The following is a 16,641-nucleotide window of genomic DNA, read 5'->3' on the forward strand; positions in this document are numbered from 1 at the left end:
TCTCCCGTAGTTGTGTGCTTTCTGTATTTCTGCCTCCGGAGCTGCAGAGATCTGTGATCTGTGGTTGTGGTCCACTTGCTGTCCCTGTGTTCCTCCTCAACAACTGCAACTACAATTGTTATTATTGGCTCTGTTGCTAGTACTGTCATCATTATTCTTATAGCTGCCATTACTATTATTATTAATTTATTAATATTAATGCCCCCCCCAACTCCCGTCTCTCATATAACCTCTCTCTCTCTCTCATATTCTCTGTCTCTCTCCTTCTCTGCCTCTCTCTCTCTCTCTCTCTCATAACCTCACATGCTGCAGGCCACCCACCATTAAGTCTGGTACTGTCCAAGGTTTCTGCCTCTTAAAGGAAGTTTTTTCTGCCACTGTCGCCAAATGTTTACTCATGGTGGTAGTTGTTGGGTCTCTGTAAATAATATTATAGAGTACTTAGACTAGACCTGCTCTATAGGAAAAGTGCAATGAGATAACTTCTGTTATGAATTGGCCTAAATATATAAAATTTAATTTAATTGAATGCTTAAGGCTGGTTTGGTTGGCAATGTTTTTTATTTGTTATTTTTTTAAAGTCTTTTCTGATGGTCTTGCATTCTTGATCAAACTCGGGTAAGTTCAAGGCCAAGATGAATTTGTCTCCACTGTCTTGGGCCCATCTGTAACCATTTATACATTTATTTATTAATTTTAATGTTTGGGTTCCTTTGTGTCTCTCATTGACCTGAGAGTTTAAAGAACACATTTATTTGGTTGTGGTCTGAAAGCGGGTATTGCTGTCAGACAGTGGATGCACTGATAGTCCATGTCAGTGATTGCATAGTCTACTACACTAGACCCAAGAGCTGAGGAGTATGTGAATCTCCCTACAAAATCCCCTCTGAACCTACCGTTAACTATGGACAGGCCTAAGGCCTGACAGAGTTGCACTACCTCCCTGCCACTTTGGTTTATTTCAGAGTCAAGGTTGTTCTGAGGGGTGATGGTTGATGTGGTGAACAGGGGAGACTGACCAAACACATGGTTGTTGCCCTGTGGGTTGATGACATATGTCTGCTGCTGATGCTGTAAAGGTGGTTGGTGAGCAGGGGCTAAGGGGGGCAGGTAACCTTTTCTGAATGTGCTTCAAAGTGGTGAGGTTGTGAGCACGTGGTGAATGGGAGGTCCAGGCTGAGCTGTTGTGTCTCCTCATAGTGGAGGGGATGATCCTGGGATGGTCTCTAAAGCTGCAAGTAGAGGAAGGGGTGAGGGCATTGCATCCCAGGGCCATGTCTTTAAGGGTATTTGCAAATATCTTCACTCACTCTCTGTGTAGATGGAGTCCATCATAGAGGTCCCAAGTGCCAATGGTTGGGTGGAGGGCCAGGTGGACATTGAGTATTGATGAGAGTTGATCTGTCAGGTGTTGGACTTGCCTGGTGAAGCTCCTTTCTCTATTCTCAGCATCCTCCTTCACTTTGGCTAACTGAGCACGGAGCACACTGTTCTCTTGTTTGAGTGCCTCTAGACTTCCTCTGAGGTCAGATGCCAAGGCCTGGTTGTCTCTTGCTGCTGGAGTTCCTCTTTAAGCTGCTGTAGAGTATTGTCTGGGTGGTCAGACAGCCTGGCTTGGGTCAGCTCTTTGAATTCATTAAAGTCCAGCTCCAGCAGGGCCATAGTCTCCTTGAGCTGGTTGGTGGCACTGGCAGGTGTGGGAGGAACAGAGATTGGGCTCTCATCATCTTGTCTGAGGGGACATTGATCCTCTTGGTGTCCGCCTCAGCTTTCAAAAGGAGGAATGCCTCTTGAAAGGACTCCAGGTGTGCTTCATTCCCTTGGACCATGACTTTTCCTTTGGTGTAGTATGTGATGGTGAGCAGAGTGCTAACCTTGTCAAGGTGTTCATCTTTACAGATCTTTAATCTGCCTCTTGAGCCATTGCCCTTGCTGGATACATATGCATAATTGCTGCAAAGAGTATCTTTCCAGATGTAGACTGAATCAGTGAAGAATATGAGGTTGTTTTTCTTCCTTTCTTCTTTTTGTTGGGTGTAGACAGGGAAGAGGATCTCTGGGTTTTCACAGTGTCTTCTCCTTGTGTTTCTCCCTTGCTGTTCCAATTTTACATTTAGCAGGGTACTAAATCTCCTTGCTCTCTACTGAGAGCTGTGCTGTGCTGCCTTCTGATCGGTTTCCAGGGCAACAACTTGTTTACTCCAAGGGGAGCTAAACTAACTATTCCCTTTGCTAGCTTGGCAAAAAACTTAACTATGTACAGTTTACCAGATATATTAATGTTAACAACAAGGATCCTTTAATTTTTCTTCTTGTCTTTATAAGGTACCTCTTCTGTTAGCTTCTGCAGTGCAGTTTCTCCTTTGGAATATTGGTAACAGTTAACAGTTGCTAGCCAGCTTGACTGTTAGCCAGTTGTTTTGATTTAAAAAATGTATCCAAAGATATTTCCTTTTCTGTTCTTGTTGATTAATGCAGTTATCTCTTCTTTGGAGTCCTTGGTGCAGCTACTCTCATCCCTAGCCCTCTGCATTATTCTCTCTATCTGTCCCTGTTTCTAGCCCCAGCTCCCAATCCTCAAGCTGTCCACCAGATGCCATCAGACTTTCTCTCCTTTCCCCATCACCTGACTGCCCCATCCATCTCACACACCTTCTTTCATTTGCCCTGCAGTTACCTGGCCTATCCCGCCCACTCCTCACCTACAATTCATCAGCTACTAACCATATATACCAGTTCACTTTCTTTGCTCCTTGCCAGATTGTTAGTTATGCTACCTTGTGCTTGATGTCTTGGCTCTCTTGCCTCTAAACCTGTTTACCTGAAACCTGTATCAGGAACCTGTTTTTGCCTGCCTGACCTGCGTGCTTGACCTTCTACCTGTTATTGGACTTGGATTCCTGTCTGCTCCTTATTGGATTTCTTTGTCTGTGTTGGGCTACCTTCTGGTTTTGACCCTTGCCTGCCTCACCATTCTCAGTCTTTGTACCTCCATTTTGAGTAATTAAATCATCAACTGCATCAAGCTCTGCCTCAGTCATCTGCATTTGGGTCCTTCCTCTGTATTCCTGTTACCCTGCTTGCACCAGCTGTGAAAGAAAAATCTGGCCAAACATCAACCCAGCGGACAAACTTGGTGAGGTGATTTACACCATTCAGTGCCTCGTGAACTATTGCAGCAACACCTCCAGTGTGAAGCACAAGGAAGCAGCTCTGAAAATGGCACTCTGGGAGATTTCTTCCAGGCCTTGCCTAGCAGAGGTACTAGCTGGAACTGCAGGGGAATTGATGACTGCTCTAATCTCCTTGTCTGCTAGCGTCCAGCCTCCTAGCCTTCAGCCTGCTTCCCAGTCTGCTAACCTGCAGCATGCCAGCCTCCAGCCTTCACACCAGGCTGGCAGCAACCAGCCTTTACTCCGGCCTGCCAGCAACCAGCTTGCTAGCTCCAGGGTGCATCTCAGCCTGCCCTCCAGTCGATTAGGGTCAGGTTTGTGAGCCTGTAACCTGCCTGTCCTGAGCCGGCTAGCCTGCTACCTGCCTTTCCTGCATTCCCTGACCTCCAGGAGCCTTCTATTGACAAGTTGAGGAGTCACCCTGACGTTCAGCAGGCACCCTTTGAAGGGACTCCCCTTGACATTTTCATAGGGTACTATGGAGTCTCCAAGAGGAGTCGTGGTCCCCATGGCTACCAACGGCATTGCTGCTCTCAGCTGCCCAGTGCCACAGAGTCTCGGCTGCCCAGCATCTCAGCCTCTTCACTGCCCAGTGCCACAGAACTGCCACCCGTACCGTCTGGTCCCCGACATCTGTTTCTGGTCCCCTGTCTCCCATTCCTGTGCCACAGCACTTATCTTTTCTGTGGCTAAACTTCAGCAGTTTTCTGTTTCCCTGGCTCCACTGGCTCTCTGACCTTCCTGCTCTCCAGCTGTTGGTCTCCAGTCATGCACTCTAGCCTGTTCTGCTCTCAATTCGCCAGCCAAATCTTCTGGTGCCAGCCCAGCCTTCGTCGCCAGCCTCCTGAGTGTTAAATTTTTGCTCCCAAATCATTTGCATGTGGGAGATATGACTATTGTTCAGTTGGAATACCATGGGCCCTGCATTAAGGTATTTGAAGCAGTCAAAGTTTGTCCAATTCACATACCTTACTGCAGAGCCTAGAGTATTTCAAGTTGTCAGGGTCATATCTTCACAATGGTTGGGGATAGATGTCTGAAACTTTGGAATACTCATCCCTGGGGACAGCCCTCCAATTATGCCAAGTTTGAAGCTAATAAGAGGAACTGTAATTTTTCCACAAAATCTGATGTGCTGAAAATGATAAAAATGAAAGGTTATCCAATTGTCTTTGTTCTCACACCACTGAATCCTTAGGGTGGGAGGAAAGTACAGTCCAAATATCACCCTCTTAGTCCCAGACATTGTGGAGATATGACCTTGTTCATCTGCCATGTCCAATGGCAATACCTTGCCAAGGAGCTCAAAACTGAAAATTCTCCAAGTGTTTTTTGCACCCAATGCCTTGCCTTCAGAATTCAAACACAAAGGTTCCTGAGATCCAGTCCCCAGGGCTGTGGAGACACCAGATTATTCAGGTTATTCATCTAGAATTGCTCTTTCAAAATGTACCGAGTTTTAGCTCCAGTGACTGACCTTTGGGTAAAAGGAAGGATCATTTCCAGGCCCAGCATCCAATGGAAAAATATTTTAAATTTCTTTAAAATATTTTGGCCTTTTTGGGGGCTTCCCAGGGGTCTAGAGTAATCAAAATCTCATGTGTTCATCCCTCAACTATGTGCTTCCCATGACTAAAGTTTCAAGCAGATTCGTATTTAGATCAGTGCAAAAATCTATGAATTAACTATGCAGAGTCTGTTGTGTAATATTGCCGGCATCTTATTCCTTCCTCCCTGCTTTCCCTCTTTTGGCCTCATACTCTTGAGAAAACTTCCATCTTAGACATTGTTCTTTTTGGGCCACAACACAGCCACATGCAGCTATCTTTCTTTATTACAGTCTGACGAGCACTCACGCTGGCGTCATGTCTCAGCCCCACCAGAGGAGGGATATCAAGATAAAACCCCTCCCTCTGGTCTGTCTCTTTCTTATTATTTACTGACCAGGCAGATAGTCTAAATACTGATTAGGAGGATCCATTACAGTGTTTGTGTGTGCATTTGAGTGTGTGTTACTCTCTATGCTCTTATGTTTCAAAATGTGTGTGAGTGAGCACCACCTGTGCATGTAAGTGCATCCTTCATACTTGTGAAGGAGCTGACTGATCAACCTTAACTTATCATGGTATTGCAAACACTCAGGCAAGTTCACAAAATAATAAGCACAATGCAAATTCCACATAGAATTGTTTAATAATAATAATGTTATGGTATTGGTAAAATTAATATTAATAAAGTAATAATAACAGGAATGATAGTGATACGAATAATAATGATGATAATAATATTAATAAGACTAATAATAACAATTGTAGTAGCAGTTGTCAAGCAGGAACACAGGGGCAGCAGGTGGCCCACAATCACAGATCCAGACTCTGCAGCTCCAGAGGCAGAAATACCTGCTAAAAGAGAGGTGCAGAAAAAGGTGCATCATGGGAAGTCTCCCGGCAGTCTAGGCCTATAACAGCATAACTGAGGGATGATTCAGGACTCACCCAAGCCAGCCCTAACTATAAGCTTGATCAAAGAGGAAAGTCTTAAGCCTACTCTTAAATGTGGAGTTGTTGTCTGCCTCCGAAACCAAATCTGGGATCTGATTCCACAGGAGAGGAGCTTGATAACTGAAGGCTCTGGCTCCCATTCTACTTTTGGAGACTCTAGGAACCACAAGTAACCCTGCATTCTGGGACCGCAGTGTTCTAGTTGGATAATATGGTATTATGAGATCTTTAAGATATGATGGTGCCTGACCATTAAGAGCTTTGTAGGTGAGGAGAAGGATTTTAAATTCTATTCTGGATTTTACAGGGAGCCAGTGCAAAGATGCTAATATTGGAGAAATATGATCTCTTTTCCTAGTTCTTGTCAGTACACATGCCACAGCATTCTGGATCAACTGGAGTGTCTTACGGGACTTATTTGGGCTGCCTGATAATATGGAATTGCAATAGTCTAACTTAGAAGTAACAAATGCATGGACTAGTTTTTCAGCTTTATTTTGAGACAGGATGTGCCTGATTTTTGCAATATTACGTATGAAGTTTGTTTCATGTGGGAGTTAAAGGATAAATCCTGATCAAAGATAACTCCGAGGTTCCTTACGGTGGTGCTGGAGACCAGGGCAATGCCATCTACAGCAAATATATCTTTAGATAACGTATCTCGGATGTGTTTGGGGCCAAGTACAATAACTTCAGTTTTGTCTTGAGTATAACATCAGAAAATTGCAGGTCATCCAGGTTTTTATGTTAAGGCATGTTTGAAGATCAGCTAACCGGTTGGTTTCATCTGGCTTGATCGATAGATATAATTGGGTATCATCCGCATAACAATGAAAGTTTATGGAGTGTTTCCTAATAATATTGCCTAAAGGAAGCATATATAAGGTGAATAGAATGGCTCCAAGCTCCGAACCTTGTGGAACTCCGTGACTAACTTTGGCGTGCATGGAGTACTCATCGTTAAGTACAGAGATAAGTCCATTTTCTGATGCAATTAGAAGGTCATTTGTAATTTTCACCAGTGCTGTCTCTGTGCTATGATGCACTCTAAATCCTGACTGAAAGTCATCAAATATACTATTGGTATTTAGAAATCACACAACCAACTGATTGGCAACTGCTTTCTCTAGGATCTTAGAGAGAAAGGGAAGGTTAGATATGGGTCTATAGTTGGCTAAATCCCCTGGATCAAGAGTGGGCTTTTTAAAAAGCGGTTTAATTACAGCTACTTTAAATGATTGTGGTACATAGCCTGTTAATAAAGACAGATTGATCATATCCAGTAAAGAGGTGCTAACTAAGGGTAAAACATATTTAAGCAGCCTAGTTGGAATGGGGTCTAAGAGACAGGTTGATAACTTAGATTAATTTATCGTCGAAGTCAGCTGAAGAAGAACAGGAGCAAAAGCAGCCAAAGGCTCTACAGCTGTTTCCAAGGTTCCTGTATTTGAAGACAAGTTGGCACCGGTTGAAGGCAGGACTTTATGAATTTTTTCTCTAAAATAATTTTATCATTAAAGAAGCTCATGAAGACGTTACTACTGAGGGCTATAGGAATACATAGCTCAAAAGAGCTGTGATTCTCTGTCAGTCTGGCTACAGTGCTGAAAAGAAACCTGGGGTTGTTTTTCTGTTCTTCTATTAATGATGAGTAGTAAGCTGTTCTGGCATTATGGAGGGCCTTCCTATATGTTTTAAGACTATCTTGCCAGACTAAACGAGATTCCTCCAGGTTGTTGGAACACCATTTCTTTTCAAGTTTTCGTGATGTTTGCTTTAATTTGCGGGTTTGGGGTTATACCATGGAACTAACCTTCTTTGTTTTATCATCTTCTTTTTAAGGGGAGCGATAGAATCGAGTGTCGTTCACATTGAGTCTGCAGCGCTATCAACTAAATGGTCAATTTGGGAGGGGATGTGATTTGCATATGAGTCCTCTGTTATATTGAGACATAACACTGAATAAAATGCAGATGGAAGTGCTTCCTTAAATTTAGCTACAGCAATATCAGATAGACATCTAGAGTAAGAATTTTTGTGTGTAGTCCAGCAATAGCAATTCAAAAGTTATTAAATAATGGTCCGATAATGAAGGATTCTGTGGAAAGACTATTAAATCTTCAATTTCAATGCAATATACCAGAACAAGGTCCAGGGTGTGGTTAAAACAGTGAGTGGCTTCATGTACGAGATGGGGCAGCCCTATGCCCCCTGTCATGTGACACTGTAGCATCCAAACTCGATATTGTTGCAGTTGTGTGAGGGCTCCGGCGGCGCCGGGGAGTCTTTTGAAGTTGTTGTAATGATTAACGACGAACGGTATAACAAAAGGGTTGCCTTGTGAATAAAATTCTCCACATATGCTTCTAAACAATGCACAGCTTGTTACATTTGCATCACGTTGCCTTATATTATGCTATCACATGAACCAATCTTAGCTAGCTAGCTGATTAACATGTAGGCAGTCTGCTGAGGAAGGCAGCTAAGGAGCTAACGTTACAGAGCTTTATTCAGACTACCAGCAGTCCAGCAGGTGACGCATTATGATAGAAATGTCAAGCAACCATTTCCTACATAATTCATTTAATTTGAAGTAACCCTATTTTCTCAGAAGATTTTTTTTAAAAGTTGGAAGTAGGTTAATAACTAACTAAAAACTAATATTTGATGATGATAAATACACAATATATTTTATCTGTGCATAGTATTGTGAATGAGTTTAATCTTTAACATACTGTTTAAGAGAGGGCTTTTCTGAAGGGGTCTAACCCCAAAAGCTCCACTTCCGAGAGCATTGGAGAGCCTGGTGATCAAGTAAAATACTTCTTATAGCTGTAGTGAAATACGGGATGGTAAGGCCAAACAATATGTTCATGAAATTCCAACATGACATTTTGTAATTTTTCTGTATTCTAGAACATATTTGTACATACAAAACTAAATATAGACTACTCCAGTTTAATTCCTGGGCTTCACCAAGAAGCAATGACTCAAGTAAGACGGTGTAGTCCCTCATTCGTCCAGGAGTGTTCTATCGTAGAAAAGGTTTCAGTCGTAGTCATCTGGACACTGTTTTCAGAATCACCAATTAAATTTCTGAGTTCCAGATGGGAGCTGAAACGTCTTGATTCTGAAAACAGTGTCCAGATTACTACGACTGAAACCTTTTCTACCATTGACTCACGTCACTGTCAGCATCACGTCCATGCAAATTCAACTGGCTACACTAAAGTGTTCAGTTGTCTTAGTACATTTTTTGCAGTGAGAGATGAAAGTTCCCGATTAATTTGGACTTTCAGAATTTAAATTATTAGAATTGTTGAGCCGGCAAAGTATATATAAGGTACTTGCTATTCATTCATTCATTCATTCATTCATTCTTGGAGATATGAGTGCAATCAAAACTTGGTTTTAGATGATATAATTAAATTCAATTTTATTTATATAGCGCCAAATCATAGCAGAAGTAATCGCATTGTACTTCTAGCAGGTCTAGGCCGTACTATAATATTATTATCAGTATATTTAATATCCAATTACTCTACTTTGCAAAATCTACATTTAAATTTTTACTTTACGTGATAAGTCAGTGGAGTCCAGTGGTACCAACAGGGTTCTCCTGCTTTTGTAGCCTTTGATGGTCTGGATTGCTTGGCACATAGCTTCTGTGTTGTTGGTGTTGAGGTCTCTATCCAGTCTCTTCTGATGTCTCTGCTTTGCCTCCTTGATGCCAGCTTTCTTGTCAAAGGCAGCTTTTTTGGCTCTGTATAGGGCCCTTACCTCTCCATCCATCCAGGCTTTCTGGTTGGGAAATGATTTTATTGTCTTTGTGATCACGACATCATCAACATATTTGCTGATGTATGATGTCACTGATGATGTTTAGTGCTCAAGATTGAAAATGAAATCTGTCAGTCCTCTCATCAAGGCAGGTCTAACAGATTTCATTTTCATTTTGACCCCAAAAGAGCATGACTTTAATTTCGGGTCCAATTCCTACACTGGGTCATGGAACTGGCCATTTTAGCAGGATCCTCAGCCTTCATACCTGGCTCCAGTCTGTCTGCAGTACCCATGACATTGGTTTTATTCACAATTTTAACTTATTCTGGGATCGTTCTTCCTTGTTTGCATGTGACGGTCTTTACCCAAGCAAGTCAGTTAGTCCCATGCTGGCAGCTAACTTGCAGCATGCTGTAACTTTGGGTAACTTTGTTTCATGGTGCGAGCAGAACCATCTGCAGCTCAATGCGACAAAGTCAAAGGAGCTGGTTGTAGATCTACGGAGGGCCAAGGCACCAGTGACCCCGGTTTCCATCCAGGGGTCAGTGTGAACATTGTGGAGGACTACAAGTACCTGGGAGTACACTTAGACAACAAACTGGACTGGACCAAGAACACTCAGGCTGTTTATAGGAAGGGCCAGAGCCGCCTCTATTTTCTGAGGAGGCTGAGGTCCTTCAACATCTGCCGGACGATGCTGAAGATGTTCTATGAGTCTGTGGTGGCCAGTGCTATCCTGTATGCTGTTGCATGCTGGGGCAGCAGGCTAAAGGTAGCGGACGCCAACAGACTCAATAAACTGATCCACAACCAACTGATTGGCAACTGCTTTCTCTAGGATCTTAGAGAGAAAGGGAAGGTTAGATATGGGTCTATAGTTGGCTAAATCCCTGGATCAAGAGTGGGCTTTTTAAAAAGCGGTTTAATTACAGCTACTTTAAATGATTGTGGTACATAGCCTGTTAATAAAGACAGATTGATCATATCCAGTAAAGAGGTGCTAACTAAGGGTAAAACATATTTAAGCAGCCTAGTTGGAATGGGGTCTAAGAGACAGGTTGATAACTTAGATTAATTTATCGTCGAAGTCAGCTGAAGAAGAACAGGAGCAAAAGCAGCCAAAGGCTCTACAGCTGTTTCCAAGGTTCCTGTATTTGAAGACAAGTTGGCACCGGTTGAAGGCAGGACTTTATGAATTTTTCTCTAAAATAATTTTATCATTAAAGAAGCTCATGAAGACGTTATCACTGAGGGCTATAGGGAATACATAGCTCAAAAGAGCTGTGATTCTCTGTCAGTCTGGCTACAGTGCTGAAAAGAAACCTGGGGTTGTTTTTCTGTTCTTCTATTAATGATGAGTAGTAAGCTGTTCTGGCATTATGGAGGGCCTTCCTATATGTTTTAAGACTATCTTGCCAGACTAAACGAGATTCCTCCAGGTTGTTGGAACACCATTTCTTTTCAAGTTTTCGTGATGTTTGCTTTAATTTGCGGGTTTGGGGGTTATACCATGGAACTAACCTTCTTTGTTTTATCATCTTCTTTTTTAGGGGAGCGATAGAATCGAGTGTCGTTCACATTGAGTCTGCAGCGCTATCAACTAAATGGTCAATTTGGGAGGGGATGTGATTTGCATATGAGTCCTCTGTTATATTGAGACATAACACTGAATAAAATGCAGATGGAAGTGCTTCCTTAAATTTAGCTACAGCAATATCAGATAGACATCTAGAGTAAGAATTTTTGTGTGTAGTCCAGCAATAGCAATTCAAAAGTTATTAAATAATGGTCCGATAATGAAGGATTCTGTGGAAAGACTATTAAATCTTCAATTTCAATGCAATATACCAGAACAAGGTCCAGGGTGTGGTTAAAACAGTGAGTGGCTTCATGTACGAGATGGGGCAGCCCTATGCCCCCTGTCATGTGACACTGTAGCATCCAAACTCGATATTGTTGCAGTTGTGTGAGGGCTCCATGCCGCGGGTCTCTTTTGAAGTTGTTGTAATGATTAACGACTTTTAACGGTATAACAAAAGGGTTGCCTTGTGAATAAAATTCTCCACATATGCTTCTAAACAATGCACAGCTTGTTACATTTGCATCACGTTGCCTTATATTATGCTATCACATGAACCAATCTTAGCTAGCTAGCTGATTAACATGTAGGCAGTCTGCTGAGGAAGGCAGCTAAGGAGCTAACGTTACAGAGCTTTATTCAGACTACCAGCAGTCCAGCAGGTGACGCATTATGATAGAAATGTCAAGCAACCATTTCCTACATAATTCATTTAATTTGAAGTAACCTATTTTCTCAGAAGATTTTTTTAAAAGTTGGAAGTAGGTTAATAACTAACTAAAAACTAATATTTGATGATGATAAATACACAATATATTTTATCTGTGCATAGTATTGTGAATGAGTTTAATCTTTAACATACTGTTTAAGAGAGGGCTTTTCTGAAGGGGTCTAACCCCAAAAGCTCCACTTCCGAGAGCATTGGAGAGCCTGGTGATCAAGTAAAATACTTCTTATAGCTGTAGTGAAATACGGGATGGTAAGGCCAAACAATATGTTCATGAAATTCCAACATGACATTTTGTAATTGTTCTGTATTCTAGAACATATTTGTACATACAAAACTAAATATAGACTACTCCAGTTTAATTCCTGGCTTCACCAAGAAGCAATGACTCAAGTAAGACGGTGTAGTCCTCATTCGTCCAGGAGTGTTCTATCGTAGAAAAGGTTTCAGTCGTAGTCATCTGGACACTGTTTTCAGAATCACCAATTAAATTTCTGAGTTCCAGATGGGAGCTGAAACGTCTTGATTCTGAAAACAGTGTCCAGATTACTACGACTGAAACCTTTTCTACCATTGACTCACGTCACTGTCAGCATCACGTCCATGCAAATTCAACTGGCTACACTAAAGTGTTCAGTTGTCTTAGTACATTTTTTGCAGTGAGAGATGAAAGTTCCCGATTAATTTGGACTTTCAGAATTTAAATTATTAGAAGTTCTATAAGACCTATTAGAAATTCCTGTGGTAATTTCGTATAGGTCCTTAATACAAAACAGACACAGCCGACACAGCAATAATAATAATTCCAGACTGACTGCTTCAGCCGCCCTAGGGATTATGGTTGTGGTGGTGGCCTTATTACTGTCTACAGGAAGCATTTAAAATGTAACCTAATAGCTTGCAATGACTTTTTCCTCCTTTGAAGTGCTCATGTAAATTTGGTGCCCCCCCCCCATTCTTTGTGGTGATTTAAATATTCATGATGAGTCTTCTAATGCCCTTGCTACTGATGTTTTAAATATCACTAACTCTTTTAACTTTCAACAACATGTGTCTGGCCAAACTCGTTCCCTTGTCCACACTTTAGACCTAGTCTTTAGTCAGGGTCTGAGGATACCATCTGGGACATGTTTGTATCTGATCACCTATGCATTGTTTTTAACTGAATTACAGGCTGCAAGTACTGTCTTATCCCGCTCTGAGTACACACGTGCCCTTAAGGAGCATAGTGCCTCAAAATTCTGTACACTGTTCAATTCTCCTGGCAATGTGGTTCCTGACTCCTCCAACACCAAAGATTTGGTTGATTCTGTGTTCTTCAACCTTAGATCTCATAGCTCCTCTGAAAAATAGACCAAACTTAAAGACTAGAAAACAGTCATGGTTAAATGACAGTATTCAAAGCTGTAAAAGTGCAGAAGACCAGAATGCAGATGGAAAAGGTTTCAGTCGTAGTCATCTTGCTAACTATTTTTAACAGCTCGCTGTCTACTGGCTGTGTCCAAGATTACTTTAAAACTGCTTTTGTCAAACCAGTACTAAAAAAAAACGGGGCTTGATCCTACCCTCCTGGATAACTATCGTCCAATCACCAAACTGTCTTGTATTTCCAAGGTTTTTGAAAAAAAAAATGTTTCTAAGCAGCTTCTTGCTGATGTGGAAAACAATAATACCTTTGAAAAGTTCCAGTCTGGTTTTCGTCAGCACCACAGCACTGAGACAGCCCTTCTCAAAGTCACTAATGACTTTTTAATGAATACTGACACAGGCATGTGTTCAATTCTTGTGCTGCTGGACTTAAGTGCTGCTTTTGACACTATTGATCATGGCATTCTTCTAGATAGACTGAGGCACTGGGTGGGCATATCTGGCACTGCACTAGACTGGTTCTCATCTTATCTGTCCAATAGGAAATTCTGTGTCGCCATTAATAATTTCATGTCATTATCTTCCCCTATCAACTACGGTGTGCCTCAAGGTTCAATTCTGGGACCAACACTGTTCTCCTTATATATGCTGCCCTTGGTTGATGTCATCCGCAAACATGGTATTTCTTGTAATTGTTATGCAGATAACACACAGTTGTACCTCCCTGTCAAGCCCACTGACCTTAGTACGCTGAGGTCTCTGCAGGACTGCCTGTCTGACATAAAAAAACTGGATGTTGAAAAATGTTCTTCAGCTCAACTCAAATAAAACTGAAATCCTTGTTATTGGGCCCCAATACATCACTAAACAAACACTGCCAACTACTGGTTACCTGTCACAACATATCAAGCCTGTTGCAAGAAATCTTGGTGTCCTGTTTGATAGCAATTTATGTTTTGAGCAACATATCACTAAGCTTGTCCAATCATGTTTTTATCACATCAGAAATATTGCAAAAATCCAATCTACTGTAAATTTTAGTGATGCAGAAACTGTTGTACATGCTTTTATCTCCTCACACCTTGATTATTGTAACAGTCTGTTCTCTTGTAATCAAAAAACTTTGAAACGACTGCAGACTTATACCCACTTGGTACTTAATTTATTTTCTGACCTGTATTATAGTGTATTATATTTTTTGCTTAGTACTTCTATTCCTGTGTGCACTGACGTGATAGTGAACTGCTGTAACAAGAGTTTCCCCTCAGGGATCAAGTATTTCTGATTCTGATTCAGACTGTACAGAACTCAGCTGCTAGGCTTTTAACCAGGACCAAGAGGTACGACCACATCACACCTGTTTGTTTTAGGATTGATTTTAAGATCTTATTGATTACTTTTAAGGCTCTTCATGACCTGGCTTCAGATTATACTTTAGACCTTTTAATCCCCTATGAACTTTTACGTAATTTGAGATCTTCGGGCAGGGGTCTTCTGAGTCCAGGATTAAACTAAGGAGGACAGAGCTTTTGCCATCAGGGCTGGGAGGCTCTGGAACAACTTACCCGAAGAAATTAAGTTGTCTTAGTCAGTGTCTTCTTTTAATTCTCTTCTCAAAATGTATTTTTATCAGAAAGCATATCCTCATTTTTTCTTAGCTGTCTGTTTATTTTATTGTTTTTTATGTATTTTATCATTCACTGTGGTATTTTTTGATTTTTGATAAGTGCTCTATAAATAAAGTTTTATTAAATTTATAAATTATTATTTATTATTGGATTGCATATTTGGGAAATATAGGTCTTAATTAGGCTGTTAATTAGCAGCTAAAGAACTCAACTGTGAGGTTACGGAGTGAAAATCCCATTCATATTCTGAATGGAGGACTTTGTTTATTAGCCATAATGTGGTAACCATCTAAAGTAGACTTATCACAAGCTATGAGATTTTGAAACGATGGTATATGCTCCTGAAGAAGCCACAAGTCCATTTGATATCAACCTTGTTTTAAGTAAAATATTTTTTATTTGCAAAGTACTACACTACCCACAATCCTAGAGTGTAACAGTGATGTCTCTGATTGGTGAAGCTAGCTGTTACCATGGAAATGTTCACCAGACCCAAGAACGTGAACCCGCAAACTAGAATGAAAGACATACAGGGTTGTGGTGAGTTTTGCAGGCTGGCTTGTTAGGTAGCTAATATTAGCTGACATAAGTCTACATGAAACTACATGAGTCGTCCAGGAGGCATGCCATGAGGCATCCAGGAATAATATCCATAAGCTAACAGGCTAACAAGCTCCAAATCTACTGTCTGACTCTGGTACATGACTGAATCTGGTGAGCCAGAAAGCCCCAAATTGGTCTCTTCAGTATTATTAGGTGTACAGGCTGCAGTTCGGCATGTACAGGAAATGTCGAGAACAGCGAGTCTATACGAGAACTGGTATCAGCAGCAGCCGAGTCGAGTCAGGTATAGTCAAGTATACAGGTTTGTAGTACTGAATGGTCTAAGCAGCAAGCGCATACAGCTACAGTAAGCCCTGAGGGGAAGACAATTCAGTCATTCACCACCCGCACTGCTTAAAACAAGCGAAAGTTTGTCACACGGTACTGGTTGAGTTTGTAACTCAAATTAAGGTTGTAATTCTTCCATTTATATGGCTGACAGTTTGGTGACATATAAAAGCTGAGTAGGTGGGAGAAGGCGAGAGCCATTGTCATTGTCGGACTTTTAAGTGCAAGCCCATGGCTATTTCCTGGAGGCAGTACATACCAGTGCAGACCTGGTACGAATCGAACTTGCAGAAGTATCAGTAGAAAAGAATTTTTCATTAATTTTTGGCCTGCACTGAACCTGTCTTCCTGTGGATACCCTGAGACTTTCCTGCTGCGGTGTTGTCTTCAAGCTGTTGCTTGACTGAAGCACGACACCCGTCCAGCACTTACTTCCTTCTCTGATGGATTTTCTGAGAGGAGAGTCTGGTGGGTCCAGGAACACCTCATCAAACATGAGCTTTAACAGGTCACTCAGATAATCTGTGTTATGTCAGGCTCGTTCAGGAGCATAACAAAAAAGGGAGGTCCACAAAGTAACCATTTGAGTAAACAAATAATTTATTAAAGATAACTCAACATAAGCAAACTATGATGTGTGATGTCAGCAGTCAGTGGTGAGGGGTGAGTGTTGGATGCTATATAACCGTGGGTGCTAACCTAAAACTACCTGTAACTGGAAGAAAGGATAAAATAAACACAATCAAACAAAAGCAAGTTGAGTGCCTGAAAGGCACCAGCCTTCTGGAACCACCAGGCTTATATAACAGAATCTTTGTGACATCAAAATGGTGCTCGAAAGTACATCGGCCATTACGTTTTCTTGACCTTTAATATGACGTACCTCAAGTGTATAGGGCTTAAGGAACAGAATCCAGCAGAGTCTCAGGTTACCATTCGGCATACTTGACAGGGCAGTCAAAGGGTTATGGTATGTGTAAATGGTAACTGG

Source organism: Siniperca chuatsi, linkage group LG4 (genome assembly GCF_020085105.1).
Source record: "Siniperca chuatsi isolate FFG_IHB_CAS linkage group LG4, ASM2008510v1, whole genome shotgun sequence".
Lineage (NCBI taxonomy): Eukaryota > Metazoa > Chordata > Actinopteri > Centrarchiformes > Sinipercidae > Siniperca > Siniperca chuatsi.